Source organism: Acinonyx jubatus, chromosome A1 (genome assembly GCF_027475565.1).
Source record: "Acinonyx jubatus isolate Ajub_Pintada_27869175 chromosome A1, VMU_Ajub_asm_v1.0, whole genome shotgun sequence".
NCBI classification, from domain to species: Eukaryota; Metazoa; Chordata; class Mammalia; order Carnivora; family Felidae; genus Acinonyx; species Acinonyx jubatus.
In genome coordinates this window covers 8,902,337-8,929,564 of record NC_069380.1, presented here as the reverse complement: position 1 = coordinate 8,929,564, position 27,228 = coordinate 8,902,337, and the positions used below count along the sequence as shown (strand labels likewise).

Sequence of the window (27,228 nt, the reverse complement as noted above, 5' to 3'; positions counted from 1 at the left end):
AATTCTAATTGGTCATAGTATGTTGTACCTTGTATATATTGCTGAGTTTGACTGGCTAGCATTGTCTCAAGGATTTTTGTGTCTACGTTTATGAGGAATATTAGTCCGTTTTTTATTTTTGGTCGTACATATTCTTTTCTGGTTTTGCTATCAGTCTCACTCAAGGCTGAATCAGAGAAATAGAGCCAGGAGGAGATGCATTAAGGGACTTATTGTGAGGAATATGTGATTGTGGGGGCAGATGAGGCAAGTCTGAAATCCCTAAGGCCATCAGGAGGGGCAGGCCAGGACTCCCAGGCATGAGCTGAAGCTGCTGTCCACAGGCAGAATTTCTTCCAGGAAGCACAAACTCTGCTCTGGATTAGCCTCACCCAGAGCATCTGGGATAATCCCCCTTGAGTAAAGTCAACTGATGATGGACTTTAATCACATCTGCAAAACACCTGCACAGCAATCTCAGCGTTCCATAACCGGGGCTGTGGTACAGCCAAGTTGACGTGTCAAGAAGACCATCACGGTGTGATGCTGGCCTCATGAAATGAGTCGGAAAGCATTTCCTCTTTCTATACTTATTTTTTTTGAGATATAATTCATATACCATAAATTCACCATTTTAAAGGGTACAGTTCTGTGGTTTACTAAAGATTTACATGACACTGTGCAACCATCACCACCGTCTAATTCCAGAAAAGAAAACCTGTCATTCATGAGCATTTTCCATTTACTCCTTCCCTCAGCCCTTGGCAACCACTAAGCTACTTTCCGTCTCTACGGATGTGCCTGTTTGGGACATTTCGTGTTAATGGAATCATACAGCAGGGGGTCTTTCGTGTTGGGCTTCTTCCACTGAGCTGACATTTACCAGGTTCATTCCTGCCGCGGCAAGTACAAGGACTTCGTTCCTTTTTAAGGCTGAACAATATTCCATTGTATGGATGTATTGCTTTTGTTTATTCATTCAACAGGTGACGGACATTTGGACTGTTGCCACTTTTTGACTATTAAGAAGAACGCTGCTGTAAATATTTGCATACAAGTTTACGTGTGAATACGTATCTTCAGATCTCTGGGGCACATACCTAGGAGTGGAATTAGTGGGTCACAAGCTAATTCCATGTTTAACATTTTGAAAAAAATACCAACCTGTTTCCTGACAGCGATGTTCCAATTTCACCACATCCTCACCAAACTTCTCCTTTTCTGTTGTTTTTATAATAGCTGTGCTGGTGGGTGTGAATTCACATCTCATTTTGATTTTGACTTGCATTTCCCTAATGACTAATGTTGTTGAACATCTTTGCTTGTGCTTAATGGTCATTTTTATATCTACTTTGGAGACACGTCTACTAAAATCCTTGGCCCCTTTTTAAAAAATGTCCTTTCTAATGCTGAGTTGTAATAGTTTTTTTCCCCCTAGTTCTAGCAGAGACATGATTCGCGAAGTTTTTCTCTTATTTTCTCTTCACTTCTCACTTTCACTTTCTTGATAGTATACTTTGAAGCGCAAAGCTTTACATTTTGCTGAAGTCTAATTTACACAATTTTTCTTTTGTTACTTGTACTTCTGGTATCATATCTAAGAAATTACTACCTAATCTCAGGTCCCAAACCTAAGAGTTTTACGTTTAGCTCTTTGATCCGCTTTAAGTTCGTTTCTGTATATGCTGTGAGGGAGGGGTTCAACTTACTGTTTTGCATGTAGACATCTAGTTGCCCCGGTGCCATTTGTTGAAAAACCTGTTCTTTTTTTCTCTATTGGTGGTCTTGGCATTCTTGTCAACAATTGGTTGGCTGTGTGCATATGGGTTTGTTTCTGGCCACTCTGTTCTACTTATGGACTTTTTAACTCCCCATTCCATTGATTAATATGTCTGTCCTTAGGCTAGCACCACACTGTCTTGATTACTGTAGCTTTGTAATAAATTTTGAATACAGTAAATGTTAGTTCTCTCAATTTGATCTTCCTTTGTAAAATTCAATGTATTTAAACTAAAAACAAAAGCAGTTCACTCATTTCTCCCACCCTTTCCCCCCACCCCATCTCTGGTAACCGTCCATCTGTCCTCCGTATCTATGAGCTTCACTTTTTTAATTCATTTTTAAGATTCCACTTATAACAGAGATCATATGGTATTCGTCTTTCTCTGACTTATTTAGCATATTGCCCTTGACATCAATCTATGTTGTCACAGATGGCAAAATTTCATTCTCGGTCTTATTTAATCTCTCTCTCTCTCTCTCTTTTTTTTTCTTGCCTTTCCTGACTTCTTGTGACTGCCTCAACGTTTCTTAGTACTCAGTTTTTCTTCCTTTATTTAACTGTACCTCTGTTTCATTTTATTCATTTATTTATAATATATTAATTGAATACCTGACATCTTCATTTCTTTGATTTCTTGAATCTCCACACCAGCCATTAGCTTCCTTGAGGTGGCAAGAGTGAAATTAATACAGGGAAGGTCAAAGACCTGACTTGAAAGAACTCTACCACAATAACATGAGAAGCTTAGAGGAAGAAGAAAGAAAGAAAGTAGAAGGTGAGCAGAGGGATGGAGGGGAGAGCTAGAGGAAGTAAAGGCAGACAAGAATTTCAAGAAAGAAGTGATGGTCGAGAGGGGAATTGAATAGAAAATTCCCCCCAAAAGATATGCAAATGGCCAATAAGTACATGAAAAAGATGCTCAACAACATTGATCATCAAAATCAAGATCACAGTAAGATACCACCTCACACTAATTAGAACTGCTACTATCAAACTCCTCTCTACTGCCCCCCTCCAAGCCCCAGAAAATAAATACTGGCACGAATGTGGAGAAATTGGAACCCATGTGCATTGCTGATAGGAATGTAAAATGGTCCAACCACTGTCGAAGACATACGTATGGCCGTTCTCCCAAAAATTCATAAAATTACCATACGATCCAACAATTCCACTTCTAGGTATGTACCCCAAAGAACTGAAAGCAGAGATTCAAACAGATATTTATACACCGATGTTCATAGCAGCATTATTCACAATAGCCAAAAGGTGGAAACAACTCAAAAGGCTACCATCAGAAGACTGAATAAATAAAATGTGGTATATACATACAAGAGAATATTATTTAGCCTTAAGAAAGAATGAAATTTGGATATGTGCTACAACATAGTTGGACCTTGAAGACATACTAAGTAAAATAAGCCAGACACAAAAGGACAAATATTGTACCTAGAATAGCCAAATCCACAGAGACACAAAGTGGAACAGAGGCTAAGTGTAGGAGGGAATGTGGAGTTAGTGTTTAGCTGATGCAGAGTTTCAGTTTAGGATAATGAACAAGTTCTAGAGATGGATGGTCGTGATGGTCACACAACAATGTGAATGTACTCAATGCCACTGAACTTAAAAAATGCTTAAAATGGGGGGCGCCTGGGTGGCTCGACTGGTTAAGCGTCCGACTTCGGCTCAGGTCATGATCTCACGGTCGGTGAGTTCGAGCCCCGCGTCGGGCTCTGTGCTGACAGCTCAGAGCCTGCAGCCTGTTTCAGATTCTGTGTCTCCCTCTCTCTCTGCTCCTCCCCCGTTCATGCTCTGTCTCTCTCTGTCTCAAAAATAAATAAAAACGTTAAAAAAATGCTTAAAATGGTAACTTATGTATATTTTAGTTCAATAAAAAAGTAAGAAGAAGTGCCCGCAAAAGCACTGCATTTCTTATTTTATAGATGAAGGAAACACAGCACAGACTAAGGAACTTATTCAAAGTTGCACTAGGGAAGGGCAGAACTAGAATTTGCATACCATACAGAGAATTCAAAGGCTGTGGTCTTGACAATTCGCCACATTGTCTCTTTCCAAAGTAGTTACTGTGTTAGTGTTTATAATAGCAGAAATATGGAAACAACTTAAATGTCCAAAAATAAAGCTCCATTGTGAACTGTTATAAAGCCATTAAACTTATGTTTCGAAAGACTTTTCTACTGACGTGGATATCTATTTACGCATTAAGTGGGGAAATGGCAGTATACAAAAATGAACGTACGTTATGAACCAAGTTATATTTTTTTAAAACGACATGCATTTAGCTTAAGTATGTTTGAGCATAAAAAGAAGGAATTCTAGGGCTCCTGAGTGGCTCAGTCGGTTGAGCATCCAACCAGTTCAGGTCATGATCTCACAGTTGTGAGTTTGAGCCCCACGTGGGGCTCACTGCTGTCAGCGCAGAGCCCATTTTGGATTCTCTGTCCCCTTCTCTTTCTGCTCCTCCCCTACTTACACTTTCTCAGAAGTAAATAAAACATTAAAAAATTTTTTAATTGGAATCTTACAATCGGAATTGTAAGATTCGAAGTGATTTCTTTTTCACACTTTTCTGAGTGTTTTCTGTACTAGTTATCCAATTGCTGTGTAACAAATTGTCCCCAGACTTAGCAACTTGAATACACAACGAATATGTATTTTCTCTCACAGTTACCATGGGCCAAGAATTTTGGAGCAGCTTCATTGGGTAGTTTGGGCTCGCAATTTCTCATTCGGATCAGTCAGATGTCAGCAGAGGCCGTGCTCACTTAAAGCTTAATTGGGTTTGGAGCTTTTGCTTCCAATGTGCCTCATTTACATGGCTGCCAGGTGGGTTCCTTCTCCACGATTATCCTTGAGTGTCTACACAGCATAGCGCTGACCTCCCCCAGAGTCAGTGCTACCCTCGAGACCCAGGGCAATCGCTGCAATGCCTTCTGTGACCTCGCCTCCGATGTCACACACGGTCACTTCCACGATGTTCTATCAGACACGCAGACTAATCCTGATTCGTGGAAGGGGACTACACAAGGGGATGAATTCCAGGAGGTGAGTACCATTTTAGAGCTGGCTTCCACAGTCTCACACTTTGCAAATGAATTCATGGGGCACAGCTGTAGTGTCATGATTAGAGGTGTGGGTTCTGAAGCGACACAATCTAGTTCAAATCCTAGTTCATCCACATAAAGTGTTTTTATCAAATAGCAAAATGTATATAATCCTGAGAAAGATACGTGACTAATTTGTGCCGCACTTTCTTCATCTGTAAAACAAGAATGAATACGGTCACCAGCTTACGGGATTGTTGTGAGAATTTAACGAGTTAGTATATGTAAAGCCCTAGAATACCACCTGGCCCATAGTAAGTGCTACATTGACTAGTATTGACTAATATTATTTACCATTTTTAAAATCATAAAACTGATTAATGGAACAATCATTTAAAAAATGTACAGTATGGGGGCGCCTAGGTGGCTTAGTCGGTCAAATAGCCGACTTCGACTCAGGTTATGATCTCGTGGTTCAGGAGTTCCAGCCCCCCATCGGGCTCTGTGCTGACAGCTCAGAGCCTGGAGCCTGTTCAGCTTCTGTGTCTCCCTCTCTCTTTCTGCCCCTCCCCTGCTTGCCCTCTCTCTCTCTCTCTCTCTCTCTCTCTCAGAAATAAACATTAAAAAAAAAAAAATACAAGTTTCCCTCCTCTTGCACTTAAAATAAAGGCCCCAAAGCCAACATCAGCAGAAAGAGCTCAGTTTCATATCCACTTTGGAGTTGGTTTTTTTGTTGTTGTTGTTTCTCCCCCCCCATCAGAGTAAGTGGGCAACTCTGAACTGGGCCATGGTAACATAAAGCCAGCAAATATTTCCGATATACCAATAGTGTGCCAAGTCCTGCGGGAGGCACTTGAGGGAGTAGGTCTTAATGCTTAATACTCATGAGAAGACAGGAATGTGACGCTGTGATGTTTGTGATTCTCTACGCCTTTAGCTTTGCAGACGCAGCCCTGAAGAGGTTTATTCCACTTCTCCCAAAGTCAATCGTACACGATAGCCAGCCATCTATCCTTAACAAAGCCATGCAGATTAACCAAGTGGAAGCAAGATTCTAACTGAAAAGCTGGTAGGACCTCGGTGGCGAGTGGTCAGGATCAGGCCCAGCCTAGCAGGTGGCTCTTCCTGGAATCCATGACTTGCCTTTAAATGTTCGACTTCATTAGTGTCAAAAGCTAGATTCCTCTTTTTTCTACAATTGTCATTCAAATATTTACCTTATTTTAAAACTTCTTTTTTAAATGACCTTTTTATCTTAGAATAATGATAGTTGCACCGAAAAGTGATGAATACAGTTTCCAGATATCCTTCATGCAGTTTCCACTAATATTAACATCTGTCATTACCTATGGTACATTTGTCAAAACTAAGAAATTAACATTGGTACAGTGCCATCAGTTAAACTCCAGACATATCTGGATTTTATCCATTTTCCCACTAATGTCTTTTTTCTGTTCTGAGATGTCATCTGGGATCCTACACTGTACTTAGAATTTCTCTTTATAGGCTCCTTTGATCTTGACAGTTTCTCAGTCTTCCCTTGTTTATCATGAACTTGACAGTTTTGAAGAGTGCTGGCCAGACATTTTGTAAAATGTTGCTTAATTTGGGTTAGAGTGATGTTTTCTCTTGATTGGACTAAGGCCTCAGGTTTGAGGAAGAATACCCAGAGGTAAAGTGCCTGAGGAGGATTTACTTTTTTAGAACACTCTTCAACACCTTTAATGTGAAGGTGATGCTATGTATCATGAATTCTCAAGAGGGAAAGCGGTTTTTTAGAGAATTTCAAGGAAGATGTATCAAAGGGTTCCTTTCTCGTGTATCCTTCGTTTTTTTCTGTGTTTTCACCCTGATCATATTGGCTAATTGGATGTCTGATTCTGTCTCAACGTTTTCAAGCTGGCTCTGCAATAAGGGTCTTTCAAGGGTCCTGTCACCCCTTCCATACTGAGCACCTCCTGCTGGGCCAGCTGCAGGGGGAGGGGCTGGAGTGAAACACTACTAACACAGGTCCCGACTCTCGAGCTCACCTTCGGTTGGAGAGACACAGCGTTGCAAACTGAACTAAACCAATTTGGTTTCGTGATCATCGAGTCCCTTTTGGTGGATGACAGTGGCCTCCAACACGTAGGGTACAAGAAAAGATACAGATGTCCCTTGTCCCACCCCCTCCCTACCAGGTGGTATAGCACGATGAGGGCACATCTTAGCCCACTTTCCACACGGTGAACCAACTTTTATTAGCAAGCAAGTGAAAAAAAAAAACAGCTCTCAATCTGTTCTGTAATTCTGGTGAAGTCCTTGCTCTCTGTTCTTTCAGACTCTCCAACACCTTGCACTGAAAGTTTCACTGGAGGCAAATGCATCTGTATCCTGACAATAGATGAAATCAATCAAATCAGATGGGAGAAGCCTCCAGTAAGTGCAACACCCAGGGCTGTGTGCGGTTTAGATCTTGGCTTTCCTCTGTTCTGCCCACGACAGGACAAGGTGAAGTCCTTCTGCTCTACTGTATATTTTGAATACCACCCATTCTATAAGTGAGAAATTACTTCCACACCCCTTACTCAAAGAGCAAGTCCTCTGGTGCAGACTTAAATAAGAATATTTGAAGTTGGGCAGCTTTTTAAATGTTCACCTATCACCCTTGGTATAGGAGTTCCTGATTAAGAGACTTCACATAGTAACGAAAAGCACCAGATCGTGGATTAACATTAATTCACACACACACATTATACTGTTAAAAAAAATATAACACAAAGAGTGAAACAAGTTTACTGCAGTGAGACAGGGACAGATAAAGGTCTGTATAAAGCGCTGTGAAGGGGCTCACCAGGTGAGGCTCACAGCGGTGGAGCAGAGAAGTCCACAGAGGGGCAGTCTTAGGTACAGCTACCCTGGACTAGTGGCTTCTCTTCAGGGCGCTCACGAGAAAGGGATTCTGGGTAGAGGCAGCTGCCAAGAACGGGAGCAGAGGCAGGACCTGGTTTGGTGTAGGCTCGGCGTGGAATCACAGAGGGGAGGGGCAGTGGTAATGGAGACTGGGAAGACAAGGGGGGAGGTGCAAGTCTTGAAAGTCCCCCCCCCCCACGACTGAGGAATGTGGATTTGATCCTATGGGTAACACGCTCTGAGCCGGGTCCCATTCTAAGTCCTCTCCGCATATTAAATTATTTCGGCCTCACAGCCTGATGAGATTGGTACCATTAGCACCTCATTTTAGAAACAAAGAAGGCGAGTCCCAGATAATTTTGCCGATTCAAATATTGCGTGCCCAATTACAAACTGAATTTCAGATAAACAAGGACTATATCTTCAGTATATGTCCACGCGGTATTCGGTTGAAAGCTGGCACTCCTAGGTCCGGAAAGGCGAAGTAAGTTGCTCAGGGAGTCACAGCCGCTAAGCGGGAGGGCCAGAGTTGGGACGGGTGGGCAGGTGGGGGCACGTGCTGGGCTGCACCCTCCCTGCACCCGCCAGCCTCCGCAGGTACATGCACAGGGTGCAACAGGGCCACGGAGAAGATTCCCAGCGGGCAGGAACCCTGGCCAGGCTGTTAGTCATCAGCCAGCCCTGCGTTTGCCCTTTCAATCTTTCTCAGAGGGCCTATGTTCTCACAACAGGTCTACAAACCTCCCATTAACCATCATAATGCTTAGAACAAAATCCATGCCCTGTGACTAAGTAACGAAAATCCCCTGGATCTCCAAAGCTCTCTCTGCCCTAAGGGTTCTGAACCTTTTTAAGGGTTTCCAGTTCCCCTCTCCAGTTGAGCACCGTAATTAGGAACCTATTCAGACCGGATCTGCACACACTATGCATTTACTGCTCTGCCTACCTGTTGCTACTGGCCTGGGATATAAAACACAGAAACGTTTGAACAGATTTAATGAGGTTTCACCAGAGGTGCAACAGGCAATTGTATTTTTAACACTGGAACGTTTCAAATATTTCAGCGAGGGAATGCTAGGTGCTGGCCACGCAGTGAGGCCCCGGGCAGGATTACTACCCTTACGAGATAACTACTTTTCAGAGTGTCATGAAAAAGGTTGGATATAAAAAACAGACCGAGAACAACGCAATGGATATTATAATAAGGGATGTAGAGGAGGCTGTGGAAATCTGGAGCCGGGACCTTCTAACTACCCAAGAAGAAGGGTCTGGCTACTATAGTGTGATTCCGACCTGTGCCACCATTGGCATTCCCTGAGAGCTTATTAGCAAGGCAGAATGGGGGCCCCCACCCAAACCCGCGGAATCAGAACCTGCATTTTAACAAGATCTAAGGCTGACTCCTATGCACGTTGAAGCTTGAGAAGCATTTCCTTGGAGAATACCAGAGATAGATGAATAGAAAATGAATCTGGAAGGATGGAGTTTTCCACGTGGGGTCTAGAATGGAAGACCTTGGGGGGGGGGGGAGAGCATAAGCAAAAGCATGCAGCTGTGAAAAGGAATATATTCAGGAAACAACAGGAATCTTTGGTATCTCTGGAGCCCAGTAGTACACAGGAGTGATGGACGGGGAGATTGGAAGGATCCGCAAAGACAACCTCAGAGGGGGCAAGATCGTGGGTGACTTTGTTGCCATGGTGAAGGGCTTGAGTTTTTGAATATAATTATTCAAGCATATAAAGCCGTGTAAATAAAAGCATAAAATAGGATAATGAGTGTAAGATAGAAACAAGACATTACAGATACAGCCTTCTGTGTATTCCCACCCTCCTCCATTCCATTCACCTCCCTCCTTTTTTTTTTTTTTTTTTTTTTTTTGAGAGAGAGAGAGGGGCAAAGAGAGGAGACAGAGAAGGAGAATCCCAAGCAGGCTCTGTGCTGTCAGCGCAGAGCCTGATGCAGGGCTCAATCCCACAAATTGTGAGATTATGACCTGAGCTGAAACCAAGACTTGGATGCTTAACTAACTGAGCCCCCCAGGTGCCCCTCCACCTTTCTTAAACCTAACTACTATTCTGAGTTTGGTGCTTACCATTTTGATATTTGTTTTATAATTTTCATATGTATGTTTGTACACACAAAAAATAGTGTTTTTCATGCTATGTTCCTATACTTATTTTACTACAACTTGATTTTCTGCTTCAACATTATGTTGTCGGGATTGATCTGCGGAGATATACAAGGCTCCGGTTAATTCCTTCTTACAGTACCTCCTTGGGTGACTAAGTCACTATTTGTCCGGTCTCCTAATGATGGATATTTTGTTTCCAGTATAAATGATGCTTGAATGATGCTTGGGTCCTGTGTCCATGCCTTAGTTTCTCCAGGAAACATTGCTAGGAATGGGGTTTCAGGTCGTCAACTTTGCACCTCTTCTTCAAGGTCACTAGATACCATCAGAGTGTTCTCTAAAATGCTTGTATCAGGCGGTGCCCCGGTGGCTCAGCCGGTTGAGCCTCTGGCTTCGGCTCAGGTCATGATCTCCTGGTTTGTGATTTCAATCCCCGTGTCAAAATGCTTTGGATTCTCTGTCCCTTTCTCTCTGCCCCTCCCTCACTTGCACTCAATCTCTCAAAAATAAATGTAAGAAAGAAAGAAAGAAAGAAATTACTTGTACCAGTTTATTCTCCTACCAGGAAAGTATGAAGGTGCTTTTTTTTCTCTACATCCTCTCCAGCACCTGATAGGGCCACATTTTAAAACTGTTGCCACTTTGGCGAGAGTGGGAATCTCATTTTTGTTTTCATTCCCTCACTGACGAGTGAAGTGGAACATGCCATTGCATATTCACTGGTGGTTCAGGTTTTCCCTTTTGTGAATTGCCAATTACTATCCATTGCCTGCTTACCTACTGGGTTGGCTGACTCCTACTGATGGGTAGAATTATTAACATATCCTGGATTCTGCTCCTTTATTAGTTACCTGTATACACCATTTTCCTCCCAGGCTTCGTTTACATTTTCATGTTGCTTACGGTGTCTTTGGTTGTACTCAAAGGTTTTAAATTTTAGCGTAATCGAATGAATCTGTGTTTTCCTTTTTGTTGTGTGTATGTGTGTGCCTTCGACTTTATTTCCTTCCTCGATGTGAAAAGATGATTCTACTCTATCTTCCTTTTACAAGTTTTAAGTTTTGCTTTCTCTATCCGAGTCCAGTTTTTATGTTTTCTCCTATAATCATTTGTCTCATGGCCGTTTATTGAAGAGTCCATCCCTTCCCTCTGAGTTGTGGTGTCCTTCTGTCATTGACCATGGTTACGTGGGTACACGATCTGTTGCTGTTCTGTCCCACTAGCCTGTGTGTCTTTTCCTGCTCCTGTACCGCACGGTCCTATTGGACACAGCCTAATAACAAGGAATGACATCTGGGAGGCGAAACTGCCAACAGCCCCAGAGATTCTTGACTCTTTGTTCTTACGCCTGCACCTTAGGGTTATCATGTTAAGTTCCCCACACGTGTGCATGGACACGTGCGCATAGTCGACTGAAGTATGACTTTTCTTGCACTGTGCTTCTAGAATAATTTGGGAGATCTGGCATCTTTAAGACCGTCCTGCCATCCACAAACATGGAATAGCTTTTCATGTATTAGAGCTTGTTATGTCTTTCTATAATGTTTTATCATTTTCTATGTAAAAGTATTGCTCATATTTAGATTTTTAGACACCTTATTTTATGTTTTCTACTGCTACTGTAAATGACTTATTTTAAAGTATGCTTTCTAGTTTTTGTTAGATTTTTTTCAGACGGTTTGTGTGTTCACAAGTAACCTATAAATGCAAATTGATTGTTTATATAAGCTGATCATTACCAGATCCTGTTGCTGACTTTCCTGCCCTGCGTCCAACTATTGATACAAGCACCTTGCACAAACTCATGTGGTGATCTGCCCATTTACAAATCATTCACCTTCAAGCCCCACTGTGTCTTCCATACTGGAGCACTTTCTTCTTTCGATTTCTAGAAAAATCAACATTATTTGCTTGGCTTTGTGATTTCTACATACATCTAAGAGTCATCTGTGAGAGCGAAGCTAGTCAGTTAAAAAGACACCATCCAGGTGGCTCTTTCCACCTTCCAGATCAGCTCACAGGTTGACAGCACAATGTCTTGAGCTGCCCTGAATCCCTACACTCACACCACGAAAACAGAGTTTTAAAACAGATTTTTTTTTGCCCGGCTAAGTCTTTGACATTCATTTGAATCCTCCTGCAAATGTAAAACGCTAGAGGAAGAAAAACTGTGATTTGTCCTGTGGCCCTCCACCCTAAGAGAGAACCTGGACTCCACATTTAAAGGTCCTACTAGAATATCCAGTCCTCTCCTCTCCATCCATCCCCCTGACACTGCCTCATTCCGACTCTCACCATCTGCCCCTGGGTACTAGTTTCTCATCGTCGCTGTAATGAATCGCCACAAACTCGATAGCTTAAGACACCACACGGCGGTGAGAGACCTACGGGTGTCACTGTGGAAAATCAAGGCGTCATTCTTTGAAGCCTCGGGGGGAAAATCCTACTCCTTACCTTTCCAACCTTCTAGAGGAATACACTCCTTGGCTCATGGCCAAGGATCTTCAAAACCAGCAATGGGCAGCTGTACCACCCTGACGCTGCTTCCTTCAACAACACTTTCTCCTTCCTTGTTCCTTTATAAGGACCTTGTAATTACCCTGGACCCACCTGGATAATCCAGGATAGCCTCCCATCTCAAAGTCCTCAATGAAATAAATTCTGCTAAATCCCTCTTGCTATGTAAGCTCGCATATTCCCAGGGTCTGGGGAATTAGGATACGAACACCTTTGCGGGCTATTATTTTACTTTTGTACTCTCAGACCTAGGTTTTTCAAGCTAAAAGCTGTGGCTCTTAATCAACATGGTGGCTTGGAAGCAATATTTTTTCCACCTTTATTGAAAAATAATTGACATATATCACATAAAAGTTAAAGGCATACAATATGATGGTTTGATTTTCATACACTGTGAAAGGATTATTGTAATATGCAACCAGCATTTTTTAATGAAATTAGAGTACTTTGATTCTAGTAAAGTGAAGCATTGTTTCACTAAGGCTTTGTGTTTTGTGGACTCTGGGTTTCATATAGATATATGCACACGTATACATGTGTTTGTGTGTGTTATTTGGCCGGCGTTATAAATATAAAATCTGTTCCTTCCTGGGAGTTTGATATTTAAAAAAAAAAAGAGAAGGCAACTCTGGAACTTACATAACAGCCTTCTAATTGGTCTTTCTGCCTCCAGGCTCTCCAATCCATCCTCCACACTGCTGCCAAAAAGTTGTTCCTAAAAACTAATTGGACACATCACTCTGCTGAAAAATCTCTAATGGCCCTCCAGAGCTGAGCTGGATATTCTCTGCTTGTTTCCGGATTCACGCTATCCATTTTCTCCCCCAGGGCCGACCGCCACGGACTGCCTCACCCCAACACTTTTGCTTCGACTTCCATTTGGGTATGGACAGTGAGAGGCACTGGAAAAGGTCAGAGGGCTGGAAGAGAGAGAAGTCTGGGGGGGCACTCGTCCTTGGCTATTTCTCCGCCGGGCAAATCCAGCTTCATAGATGTTTGACCTGTACAGATGCACAGGGCCCTGTGCTCGGAAGGGCACCAGGCTTGCTTCAATGCCCTGCTGGCATCACCTTGGAGTTCTCAGCAGTGTCTGAACAAGTGGCCCTTTTGTTTCATGTTGCACCGGGCCTGGCAAATTATATCACCAGTTCCACTTTCGGGCTTCGTGTTGTGGTGGCGATGTCCCTCTACCAAAAGCACAGCTCTTGTCTGAGACCCCTTTCCTACGACTACAGCTGCAGGGTTCCAGTACCTGTTTATCCACTTGCCTCAGCAGTACTAGAAGTGATGGTAGCTTCCTGCAGTTGCTGGCCCTGGGGTGCTTCGCCAGCCCACGTTAGTCTTCTTTGGCCCTGCCCACCTCTCATAGGGTCCCTTCATTGAACTCACGTCACCTTTTCAAGAGTGCTGTCTGTTTCCTCTCAGGACCCTCGCTAATAAAGAGTCTATAGGATTGTATCCATGGTCTTGGCTGTCTAAGACTTCACATTTTAGGCCCTCCTTTTCTCGTAGCCCATCTACCACGCTTCCTCATTCACGCTACGGCCCAGCCCCCATCTTCTTGCGATTTCCGCAAGTAGCCTATTCCTTCTCAGGTCTTCAGTGTTCTTCCATAGAATACAATTTTAGTTGGACACACAGCTACCCAGATTAGCACATCTCAGCTTCTCTTGTAGGAAGAATGGCTGTGTGACTAAATTCCGGCTAATGCCATGCAAGTAGAAGGATTTGTGTGCATGGAAGATTCCAGGAACCTTTCGGAACAGACTCCTGGAACACTCCTCCGGCTGGTTCTTCTTTGTTCTTTCTTCCATCTTGGGGTCTGAAATGTGGACTCTCTTGGACTACGAGGATAAGGAACACACTCTAGAAATGGCAGAACAGTGATTTAGAAGGAACTGGGAAATTCTGTGGAACAAAGCCTTCTTACCAGCTCTGCATTAAATGCCTAAAGGCTTAAGAATTTTACATAAGGGAGAGATAGACTCATTTTTAAGGCACTGATATTTGGGTTTTATTACCAATGAACCTGACCCTAACTAATGCTATACTTATCATCACTCACTAAACATTTATCGAAGAGCCTCCGGGGCTCTGGGCACGGTTGCCGGCTCTGGGGACGCAATTTTGAATTAGCAGGTGGCAGTGGGGCCACGTGCAGGTGAAAGTAGTGTAGTTTCAAGTGGGCAGAGAGAGAGTATTCTTGGGAGCACTAGTGAAGAAGATGTGGAAGAGAACAGATAAGACTTCAAGCAGAGCAGGGATAGTGACATGGGTGCTAAAGTCCCAGGAAACACAAGAAGTCACAACCTGCAAAAGCCAAAATTCAACCATATGCTGCCCCAAAGGAACAGTACTAGACCAAGTGACCAGGAAAGGTAAAAAGGAAAACAAGGAATAAATAAGTTGTGCAAATACAAGCAAAATCAGAGTAGGAACTGAGTTATTAATATCAAATGGAGGCTTCTAAGGGGAAGTATTAAAAGGACACGGCGAGTGACCTTTTCTTGAAGGAGAATACAAAAGACAAAGAAAATTGCCAGCATAAATAATTATGCGCCCGATTACTGACACAAAAATGCAGAAACCCAAAACTATTACATGTATAAAATTTCAGAAAAGCAATAATATTGAGAAAATGTTAATAACCCTCTTACTTAGTCCTTTAAAGGTTAGGCAGATAAAAAATATTTTGGATATAAAAGACGTGAACACCGTATTTGTAAAATGACTTACTCTATACCATTTGTAAAATGCCAACTCTATACCATAAAACAGATATTAAATCTTTGTAAATGCCCATGTGCTATGTATGTGAGGAGACAGAGGGTATATGGGAAATCTCTGTACCTTCCCCTCAATTTTGCTGTGAACCTAAAACTGTTCTAAAAAGTCTTGATTTTTAAAAAAAAAATTTATTTTGAATCTTTTTCAAATTTTAAACACAAGAAAGGCCTTAATAAGTGTACAAAAAACAGGTACAAATAACACAATCTAATCAAGATAAAACTAGAAATCGGTACCACAAAAAATCTCTACTTCTCTTAAATAATACACACACATGCACACACACACACACACACACACACACACTGTACATATTTCTGGGGTTAAAGAGGAAACCAAAACTGCATCAATGTAACATTAAAAAAATAATCACAGGGTGCCTGGGTGGCTCAGTCGGTTAAGCATCCGACTTTGGCTCAGGTTGTAATCTCAACATTCGTGGGTTTGAGCCCTGCATTGGGCTCTGTGCTGACAGTTCTGGGCCTGGAGCCTGCTTCACATTTTGTGTCTTCCCCTCTCTCTCTGCCCCTCCCTGCTCATGCTCTGTGTCTCTCTGTCTCTCAAAAATAAGTTAAAAATGTTAAAAAAATTTTAAAAAGTTTTCTTTTTAATGTTTATTTATTTTGAGAGAGAGAGAGAGTGGGGGAGGGGCAGAGAGAGAGGGAGAGAGACAATCCCAAGCAGGCTCCGTGCTGTCAGCGCAGAGCCCAACGTGGGGCTCAAACCCACAAACCATGCGATCATGACCTGAGCTGAAAGAAAGAGTTGGACACTTAACTGACTGAGCCACCCAGGCATCCCTAGAGAAGCCTTAAATTGACAGTATAAGCTTCCACCTTAAGAAATTAAGAAATAAATATCAAATCAAACCCAATCCAAGCAGAAGAAAGGAAATAACAAAAAAGAGATTAACGTAATCGAAAACAGAAAAATTCTAGGGAAAATCAGTGAAATAAAAAACAGATTCCCTGAAAATATCGGTAAAGTTGATAACCTCCTAGACATACTAAGAAAAAAAAAAGAAGGTATTGATATTAGGAATGAAAGAGGTGATATCACTATATATCTTGCAGATATTAAAAGAATAATAACAAAATTAGGAACTATGCTATCCCAATTCATTTCATGACTTACATGAAATGGACAAACTCCTTGAAAGACATAAACTCTCAAAACTCACTTAAGGAGAAATAGCTCATTGATTAGCCCTATGTTTATTAAATAAATTAAATTTATAGTTCACATCCTTCCTACAACCACCATTTGGTCCCAGATAACTTCCCTGATGACTTCCACCAAATATTTAAGGAAGAAATAATACCAATTCTACTCAAGTTCCTTCATAAAGATGGAGGAGGAGGGATCACTTCTCAATTCATATTGTAAGGACACTATTCTGATACCAAAACATGACAAGAATATTGCAAGGAAACTGCAGACCAATATCCCTCATGAACACTGATGCAAAAATCTTTTTTTTAAGTTTATTTATTTGAAAGAGAGAGAGAGAGAGAGTGTGTGAGCAGGGAAGGGACAGAGAGAAGGAAAGAGAGAGAGTTCCAAGCAGGCTCTGCACTGTCAGCACAGAGCCCAATGCAGGGCTCAAACCTGCGAGCCTTGAGATCATGACCTGAGCAGAAAGCAAGAGCTGGCCACTTAACAGACTGAGCCACTCAGATGCCGCAATGCAAAAATCTTTAACAAAATACTAGTCAATGCGATCCAGCAAGAGAGAATGCCTTACACTGCTAAAGACAAGAAATGCTTTAAGACAAAAGAGGGTGCCACGGAGCTCAGTCAGTTAAGTCACTGGATGTTCACATGGTCTTGAAGTATCATTCTGCAGATTACTTATAGTTACAAAGATTAAAAAGAACTTTGAGGGGCGCCTGGGTGGCGCAGTCGGTTAAGCGTCCAACTTCAGCTCAGGTCATGATCTCGCGGTCCGGGAGTTCGAGCCCCGTGTCAGGCTCTGGGCTGATGGCTCAGAGCCTGGAGCCTGTTTCCGATTCTGTGTCTCCCTCTCTCTCTGCCCCTCCCCCGTTCATGCTCTGTCTCTCTCTGTCCCAAAAATAAATAAACGTTGAAAAAAAAAAAAAAGAACTTTGACCATGGAGAGATAATAGAAAACAACACCAAACAAGTGGCCAAACTTATCAGCTATTGCTTCCAAAATACTGTGTCATGCATCATCCCCGAACTCAATGCTTCCAAATGACGGTCATTTATCTTTATAATTCACCTATCTGTGAGTTGGCCGAGTTTTGGCTGATCTAGGCTGGGCTTGGCTAGGTGGTTCTGCTGATCTTGGCTGGGCTCACTCAATTACCTGCAGAGCGGTTGAGGAGCTCTGCTCTAGGCTTGGCTGAGGAAGATTAGCTGAGGCAATTCAGATCACACGTCTTTTCCTCCTCCTGGACCCAGAGGGCTGGTCCAGACATATTATTCTCATGGCAAGAGCAGAAGTACAAGACAGCGGGTCCAACTGCATAAGCACTTTTCAAGGTTGTTGTGTCATATCTGTTAACATCCCACTGGCCAGAGGAAATCACATGGCTGAGCCTAGGAGCAGGAAATTAATTACACCTTTGTCTCAGTGGGACAGTGCCGGAAAATTATGTTTGACTTTGCTTTAATGAAAAGCCGAGGAAAACAGAGGGGATTGAATTCAGAGATGCTAAGATCTCTTTGGGATCTGACATTTTAGAATTAAACTGTACAGCTCCCATTCCCAGAAATGGGGCAAAGAGGAGGGAGATGGGCAAAGAGCGTGGGCCATTTTGACTGATTCAGGTCACTGGAGTGGCCAGGGCCTGTCGACAACGCATCAGAAGTGCCCCTAACTGGAGGCTTAATTCCACCTAAGTTACCAAAGAAAAAAATATTCATTGCATTTTATAAGTACATAACCATTCCCAGCCTTCTTCATTCAGTTTGTCATTTACAATTCAGAGTAATCGTAGTGGCGCATTTTAAATCAAGCTGAGGAAGATATATAATAAATGCATGTATTTTTAGAAGCCTGCTTCAGTTTCATGGAAAAAAATATACAGCCAAGGAACATAATCGGAAAAGAGATAAAATTCATAGTCTAGGCCAGAACATTTAATTCGTTGTAATATGCATAAGAGAACAATGTGGCAGCGGGAGATTTCTAACTTCATCTTGAGTGATTCATAGACTGCCTCATTTCAGTGCGTTGCCAGTTACATCAGGGATGGGTTCTGAGGCAGCGAGGTGTGCCCTGTAACATCAGAATGAATAAAATTCACATCACAGATTCTGTTATGAGGCTGCTGGCCTCTACGGAGCTTTGTAGGTGACCACGAAGGAGACATCTGGGCAGTAGGGGAGGGGGAAGCCGCCTGCTTAGAATGAAGCCTCACATGTCTGAAATGGAATATTATGGACTCTAAAAATAGGTGCTAAGTAACCACTCTGTCAGGAAATAATAGATCACACAGTTGAGCTTTCCACTTAGGAAATGTGAAAGGACTTTTCTTTTTCTCTGCTGTGATCTGTCATAGTGGGGAAGAAGAAAGCACCCTTCAGAAACAGAACTCAGAATCTGGACACAGGGGTATTCTGTACCTTCTCCATCTAGGTCACTTTTTTTAATTTTCTTCATGTAATGTTGAGTGGTGAGAGTTTTTCTGGATCCTTTTGCTAAGAGTAGAGTCTCTGTTACATTCTTGGACCAGGGTTCTGGGGACTGGATGGCTAGGAAGCTGCTGCCTTCAGCAAAATACCCACACCCTGTCCTCACTCTCACCTTCAACCAGTGCTTTTATCAAATGAGTATTGTAAACTTATTCCTTTGAGTTACAGATAGTTCAAACACAAGCCATGGCTGACGGTGACCGGAAAGGGAAGGAGTATAGGGAAAAAGGATTGGGTGAAGGGAAGTGTTATGAATCAGACTGCGTCCCCCTAAAATGCATACGTGACGCCTTCACCCCCCATGTGACTGTTTTTAGAGATGGGGCCTTTAAAGAGGTAGTTAAGGTTAAAGGAGGTTGCAAGGGTGGGGCCCTAACCCAACAGAGCTGACGTCCTTACATGAAGAGGAAGAGACACCAGGACGCTGGTGCAGACGAGAAGCCATGTGAGGACACAGCAAGACGGCGCCATCTGTGAGCCAAGGAGAGTGGCCTCCGGAGAACCGGGCCTACCAACAGCTTGATATGGGACTTCCAAGAACTGGGAGAAAATGAATGCCTCTTGTTTAAGCCCCCCAGTCTGTGCTATTTTGCTATGGCTTCCAGGGCTGACTAATACAAGGAGTAACATGTATTAATCATGCGCTGGGTGGCCAGCATTGGGATCAACACTCAGCACGTGCCATTAACTTAATCCTCCCTACGGCCCCGCAAGCGAGGTAAACGCACAGACAGCGTTAGCCTGCCCAAGGTCACAGAATGGTGGCCTCTTAGTCTGAACTCATGTCTGCTGGATTTCAAAGCTCAAACCGTTTTCACCGTATTAGAGGTTCTCAAATATTGATGCGCTTCAGAATCGTCGAGGGAGCTTGTTAAAATTTCAGAGGCCTCTATCCCACCCAAGATCTACTGAATGAGCTCAAGGCAGGGGACCCAGGCCTCTGTATTTTTAATAAGCTCCCCCGGGTATGTCGATTCACACCCCTGCCTAGTTCATGAGGCTGTGGGAGGAAAAGTTTGCTGTCTGGTGGTTTTTCAATGCTGCATGGGTAGACAAGCAGCAAAGACCAGGAAAGCTAATTTAGTATCTTTCTCAACCTCTCAACTTCACAGGAACTCCGGAGGCTATAATTTTCATGAGCTTTTATAGAGGGAAGCGTCCGGCAATGTCAATTTAAAATGTAAAAATCGACTCTGCACTGGCACATGATCTTGGGTAATCATGTAGTCCCCACGGCCCTTGGTTTGGTGAGACGCTTTCTTACTCTACAGTCTGGGCTATTCACGTGATGACGCTGAGAATTTTTAGCATGGAAATTTCTGTGTTCTCTGACCTATGTTGCCGTCAGCCATATCCAATGCAACAAAGTTTCAAGCAGGACAAAAAAAGCCAAATTGTTTTGGAAAGCTAGTGACTACTCCTTAAGTCTTAATGTTTTGTGAATTCGGAATTGCTATTGCATTCTCACACAATTATGAGCACCCATGGTTATTTCTGGCCACTGGATTATTAATTTGCGTGGGCAACCAGACAAATATCACCTATTCCTTCCCTGACAAGGTTCCCTGAACTGTCTAATTAGTTTCAAGGAGAAAGATACTCACTTGTACAAGCCAGCCCATTATTTTCTTAACATCAAGGAGTATCCTGTCTCTGCAAATGTCATCCCTGAAGCTATGGATTTGCTGGGCTGCCTCGCAATCAGACAGGAACATAATTTGCTTCTACGTGATATTTTTGAGGCTCCATTTTTTTATTTCTTTCCCCCTATTTTAAGAATGCAATGAATTCAGGAGCTCAGTTTGGCTTCAAGGATTGTTAGCTACTTCCTAACTGCCCCTCTAGGGAAAAAGGGAGGAAGGGGGGACCAAGGAGATAGCAAAAATCAATAGAGTCTGCTTGAATTCTCTGTTCATCTGACGCCAAGAACCTAAGTGAAGTGTGCTCTCAGCGTAGGGGAAGCCAGCCTGAGTGCCAATCAACCACAGGCAGGAGGCTATGTTAGCTTGGACAGAGGCAGCTGTAGGGGAGAGCAGACCTCCTATTTTCTTGCAGCTCTTTTTTTTTTTTTTTTTGCCAGGGGGAAACAAATATAGGAAGAACGTTGCTTCTCAAAAGAGCCTCTACAGAGAACAAGCTGCAAGCACCTGGAAGAAAAACAGGCTCCAGTGAAAAAGTCTCTGCTAAGGTCACAGAATTGTGCACCTTAAAAGGGGTGAATGTTATGGTATGCAGATTATTATACCCAGCTAAAAAAAAAAAAAATACGCCAAGGGATTCTGTTTTACATCCCGAAGGGAGGAAGAGAAAGGTGTGAGGAAGAGTGAGGAAACACACACATGCACAAAGAACCTGGGAGTCCCAACAGACAGGGCACCTGGCTCTGTGCTCACCATGTGCACACGGTATGTGTTTACAGGTCTCCTGTCACGGGGGGCAAGTCTCACTTTACGTCAGAAGAGTCCCATGCCCGTGGAGTCAAAGGGAAAAGAGTTTGGGGGCACCTGGGTGGCTCAGTCGGTTAAGCGTCCGACTTCGGCTCAGGTCGTGATCTCGCGGTTTGTGAGTTCGAGCCCCGCGTCGGGCACTGTGCTGACAGCTCGGAGCCTGGAGCCTGCTTCGGATTCTGTGTCTCCCTCTCTGTCTCTGTCTCTGCCCCTCCCCTGCTCATACTCTGTCTCTCTCTCAAAAATAAACATTAAAATTTTTTTTTAAAAAAAGGGAAAAGAGGTTTTCCCCCAAAGTAGCAACAAAATGGCAGAGGCCCCAAGATTATATACTTATTTATTTGACTTAGATTTATCACTTAGTTGATTTATATCTCCCAGTACTACCCATGAGATGAAAGGAGACCCCTCTTTAGGCTGGACGATAGGACCATGGCCTTGTTCTTCCTCTGTGACCCACGCTTTCCCTCAACAGTGACTCACCCCACTCTTGACTCTTACGAGAAGCTACTTCATCTCAATTATAAACTATTCACAAGCATAGCATCTCTGGAGGCAGCTTCGGTCATAAAACTGGCTTCTTTGCTCAGCTTTGACCTATGTGTGCTAGGTCATTCAGGGTCCACCTCTCAGCCACCAGCCCTTGAGCCAAGGGACATCCTGGTTCTCCAGGCACAACTGACTGAAAAGGTTCTAATGACCCCAGCTTGGGACCGTTGCTCCTCTGTTCCCTCACTTTGAATGTCCCGGACAAGTGTCTGGGCACACAGTCTAGGGCAAGTTTAACCACTAAGATCATAGCTGTCCTTCTCTTATTCAAGTTTTCCTTTCAGTCATTCCTTGGCCTTGTAACCCAGGCCAAGAGTTCTTTCTTCTTGCTGACCTTAAATGATCAATGCCCAAGAAAGATGCATAGGTGAAAACTGACACTGTATTTACATTATGTTATATTCATATATGTGTAAATACATGTATATATAGATATAGAGTATGGTCTGGAAGGATATACACTGAACCAGAGAGGGCGGGTATCTTTGGAGAGGGAAGTGAAGCTAGAACAGGGGCCCAAGAGGAACCACTGCTTTGTCTTTGCTATTTGTTTCTGTGTATGTCTTTACAATTTTTAAAATAGCAAGAAATGTTTGATGAGTGGAGAAAATTTTAATTGCATGAAATAACTCTTGCTGGAACAATCAAAGGGTACACAGACATAGACTATGTAAGAGGATCAAATTAGTTCCCCAAGTCCTCGTGTGTGAGTGCACTTTTCTTAAAAATAACATACTAGGCAGGTGCACCTGGGTGGCTCAGTCGGTTAAGAATCCGACTTTGGCTCAGGTCTTGATCTCGTGGTTTGTGAGTTCGAGCCCCTCACCGAGCTCTGTGCTGACAGCTCGGGGCCTGAAGCCTGCTTCGGACTCTGTGTCTCCTGTTCTCTTTTCCCCTCTGGCTCGCACTCTGTCTCTCTCTCTCTTTCAAAAATGAATAAATGGTTAATAAAAAATAAAAAAGTTTCAAATTAAATAAACTTAAAAAATATATACTATGTGATAGTTGGGATATGTTAAAAAACAAGGGATAAAGAATAATACAAGGACACTCATGTCCTCCTCACCTACGAAATCAAACATTGCTAATACAATACAGTGCCCCCCCACCCGCCCCTCCCTTGTCATTTCTACTCAACAATTCCAAGAGAATCGAGAACTACTCATCATTCTGTGACCAACACAGTAACTGATGTTGGAGTTGCCCTAAGTTTTCCAGATGGGAATTCCAGAAAATGCCTCTCAGGAAACAAAGAGAAGGGATTTGAGGAAAGCCTTGGGCTTTTTTTTTTTTTAAACCGTTTTGTGTTATCTGCATAATGCTCTCTTCCTTTGGCAAGAAGGTATTCGTTGAGAGGATGCCCGAATCAAAGTCAGCAACAAACTCTGGGGGCAGCAGCCCCTTGTACAATGACCGGCCGGCTCCCTGTGAACATGTTCTCCACGACCCTGTGTCCGCTGTGCCCCCTGGTAATGAAGAATTGGCTGTCAGCCACTCATTTTGCGTGTACGTCGGGGCAGGCCATCAGATCAGCATTCTACCGGAAGGCGGCTCTGTGACCCTGCAGCTGAACGACACTGTTGCTTTCTGAAAACTGTAAATCAGAGGAAATAGAGATTGCTGGTGAATGAAACCTTTTGTGTCCTCTTTTTATTAGCGCTTGAAATTGGGTTTTCTCCAATACATTTATTTTCCATTCTGCAAGCTCAAGTGTGATGGATATGCCTTTGGAAATTAATGACGCAATTAAAGAATCTGTCCCCTCTGGATCACTTGCTGGTGGTTACAGGTGTTTTTCATCTTGTTCTTTCAGCAGATCTGATGAAGCCCAAGTTGATTTTACATAAATAGACGAAAGAATGCTTGCAAAGATTGCCTATAAATAGGAACCACGAACTGAACTTTTCCTAACGGCAAAGATTCTGTTTTTGATCATTCTAACCCCCTGCTTTTGGGGGGGGGCACGTTATTATTTCCAGTTATTGTTGTTATTTGTTTTCCTGAAAGAAATACAATTTAAATAATGCTAACTATATTGATTTACCTGTATGTTAGTGCCTGGTGATAAGGCTTGGAGTTCCCCTCGATTTTATAATTGTACCCAGGACGTGACACATACATTGTCTCTGAAAATACCTAGTGCTCTGCCAATTAGCAGCATCGGCTTTCATGTCAATTTGAAAAGGTCTAGATGTGAAGGGATGGCATACCCCTACCAGAATGATCCCTCTTAGGTTCCCATAATTAAAGAGAGGTGCTCACTGGGTCTGCCTCATGCATCCGTCATGGAGCCAGAATAGGGAATGGAAATGGTTCACTGATCAAAATACCAGAATTAGCTCCATCTGATTTGAATCTCTTTCCTTAACACCATCCAGAGTTCCTCTAACTTGGAAAATTAAAAAGACAAAAAAAAAAAAGTCAATTGAGAGTAACTGAAACATTAAGTTTCTCTCTCTCTTCCTTTCTTGGGATCATAATATAGAGCATATATAAGCATTTACACCATAATGTGTTATGTATTATAACTTAGTAAAAGTTAACTTAAATAGAGCCAAATATACTACAATGTCAAATAGCCGTTACGAAGGGTGGTCCTGCCCCCAGTCTCTGCCCCTGCCCCCTTCACGCTGGGGAAGCCCTTCCAGAGATGGCAGTGAGGTCCTGCTGTGATCACCCTCTCCCTTCACCTTCCTGATGAAGTGTATCTGATCCTGATCTTGATCCTGATTAAGTGTACCTTCTTAGTGTTGGTCTCATCCACATTTTATGCTGATGTGGTCATGACATTTGTCCTAACAAATCAGATAATATGAATGAGCCATAATTATTTTACCCTCATTTTATAGACAAAAAGTGAGGCCAGAAATGCTCTGACTTGCCCAAGATTCCTGTTAGTCAGTGGTGAAGTCAGAGGTAGAATTCTGAATTCCTAGCCCCCAGTGTACCATGCTTCAGCCCGCATGCTCTTGACTTGTAAGACTGAAGGATACTAATTAAGAAAAAGCTAATTAATGCCGCACCTTGGGAAACTTGCAACATTGCATACAGGAAGGTCAAGAGAAAACATTCGTTTGAGTAGGCCTCATCTTTGACATCATGTGTCTTCTCAGAGACAGTAAAATTCTTAGGATACTTTTACTGAGGTTTGAGGATTGACACGTGCTGAAAAAGACTGTTTCAAAGAATGTCAGAAACCCTGACATTCTGTGGATTTGTACTATGTTTGGATTTGCCATCAATTTCTCAGTGATTGTGTTAGCATTTCAAGCCAACTGGGGATAGGCCAGAGAATGAGAAAATTAGCTGGAAGAATCCAATGCCCTTGATTTAATAGCTGCTTTCATGGAGTTAACATCAGGCTCTTTTTTGGCCAGTAATGATTAATTCTTGTAATGATTCAGTTTTCTTCTGCCATGGCTTGTCTAAAATACTTGTCTTACATAACCATCTGTCAGAACTTTTTTTGTTAAAAAAGACACTGAGGCAACTAACTGATCTAAAGGACATTTTTTAGCTATCTCCACAGAACGAAGTTAAGCTCAGGACCCGGTGTCACCTTCAACTTGAGTTGGACTAGTGCCAGCGAGCCACAACCCTGCCAGCAAAGCAGGGAAGTGTGATCCCATCAGAAGGAAGCGGACTGTCCTTTCCCAGTTGAGACACGGTACTCAGGACGCAGTTACAATATCCTACATTTGCCATCGCTCCAAAGGCAATGGGTTGATGGATCCCCATGACCAACAGATTCATGGCTCACGCTTTAGTAAAGTCTCTCAAAGCTGCACTTGGCAAGATAACTCATGAGACGGACGTGTAACTCCTCTACTTCAACATAATAGGGTTTTCGATGGAACGGAGTGGGTGCATCCTCTTTTGGTTTAGTCACACTGCATCTAAACCTAGTCCTAATTATATCTGGGCTCCAGGCAGTGATCAGGGCTATACCTTCCATCTCTTGCGGGCTAACAGGGCTCTGCATGATCTGTGAGGTCCCGCATCCTGGGCTGCATGGCTGCTTCCCTGAAATACAACGTGGGTACTTGGTGTTGGCATTTTCCATGGCACTGCAGCAGTGCCCGCGTATCTTCAGAAGAGGACCAAAGGCTGCCGGAGAAAAGGCCTCAAGTTTACAGACTCCCACTCGGAGTCCACAGCGCTCACGGAGATGAAGGGGTTTACATAAACATCTTGCATGAGACAGACAGGCCACACTGTCCTGTGGCCTCAAGAATAAATCTAATCATTTTCAACCCCCAAGATTTATCTGTCACTCATGCTTCATGTGCATCAAAGGTTGGCTGTCGCTCTCCTGCATACGTCCTCCCTTTGGGATCCCAACTGCCATTGCAACCTCTTCTTGGGACATTGCTAGTTATCACAGCAGAGGGCAAACAGGACATGGAATACCATGCATCGGCTCTCTGCACTTTTGCTCATGTTTCATTGGCCAGACCAAGCCAGGCATAAGCCTCCCCAAGGCAAGCTAGTGGATATTTATGAACAATAAAACAATCCGTAATGCTAATTAAATGCTAGATTCATAGTTTTCAACATCTTTCATTCACAGGCCTTTTGGTAGGCTGGGGACTGCCAAGTCCGCCCATGCCTAGCTGTCATCAAAACCACTATTTACTTGGTGCATGATGTCCTTTTTTTCTTTAATGTTTATTTTTATTTTTTTTTTAACGTTTATTTATTTTTGAGACAGAGAGAGACAGAGCGTGAACGGGGGAGGGTCAGAGAGAGGGAGACACAGAATCTGAAACAGGCTCCAGGCTCTGAGCTGTCAGCACAGAGCCCGATGCGGGGCTCGAACTCACGGACCGCGAGATCATGACCTGACCCGAAGTCAGCCGCTTAACCAACTGAGCCACCCAGGTGCCCCATTTAATGTTTATTTTTGAGCGAGTGAGACACAAAGCACAAGCAGGGAGGGGTAGAGACAGAGGGAGACACAGAATCCGAACCAGGCCTCAGCTCTGAGCTGTCAGCAACGGAGCCTGATGCAGGGCTCAAATTCAAGATCTGTGAGATCATGACCTGAGCGAAGTCGGACGCTTAACAGACAGCCACCCAGGCACCCCGGGCACCCAGGCACCTGGTGCTTGAAGTCCTTTGAACTAAGCTTGCCTAAACTAATTTTTTGCTTTACCTTTAATTACATAAAATACACAGAAATATATTCTTGTTGTGAGATATTTAGGTGATAAAAATATAACAAGAACCATAAGGTGGTTCCTCAAAAAATTGAAAACATCTACCAAATGGTCCATCAATCCCACTTCTGGAATATATTCAACGGAAAGGAGAACAGGGTCTCAAAGAGATATTCACACACCCATGTTCATAGCAGCACTATTCACCATGGCCAAAAGACAGAAGCAACCCAAGCATCCAACTATGAATAAAGGAATA

The 27,228-nt window shown here is 43.0% G+C and overlaps 2 long non-coding RNA genes across 4 annotated transcripts in view; one reads left to right on the top strand and one right to left on the bottom strand.

Annotated features, from left to right (window-relative positions):
- Window positions 1-27,228, bottom strand: part of LOC128313534 (uncharacterized) — a 59,864-nt gene that overhangs the window by 23,143 nt on the left and 9,493 nt on the right. The gene's annotated exons all lie outside the window — the stretch shown is intronic.
- Window positions 5,676-23,924, top strand: LOC113600881 (uncharacterized). 3 transcript variants are annotated; one of them, XR_008294425.1, is made up of 3 exons: window positions 5,676-5,939; window positions 7,145-7,242; window positions 23,153-23,924. It is a non-coding gene; the product is annotated as an uncharacterized LOC113600881 (long non-coding RNA). The 3 variants fall into 3 exon arrangements; XR_008294428.1 differs by having other exon boundaries at window positions 23,150-23,924; XR_008294416.1 differs by lacking the exon at window positions 23,153-23,924 and adding an exon at window positions 19,927-20,832.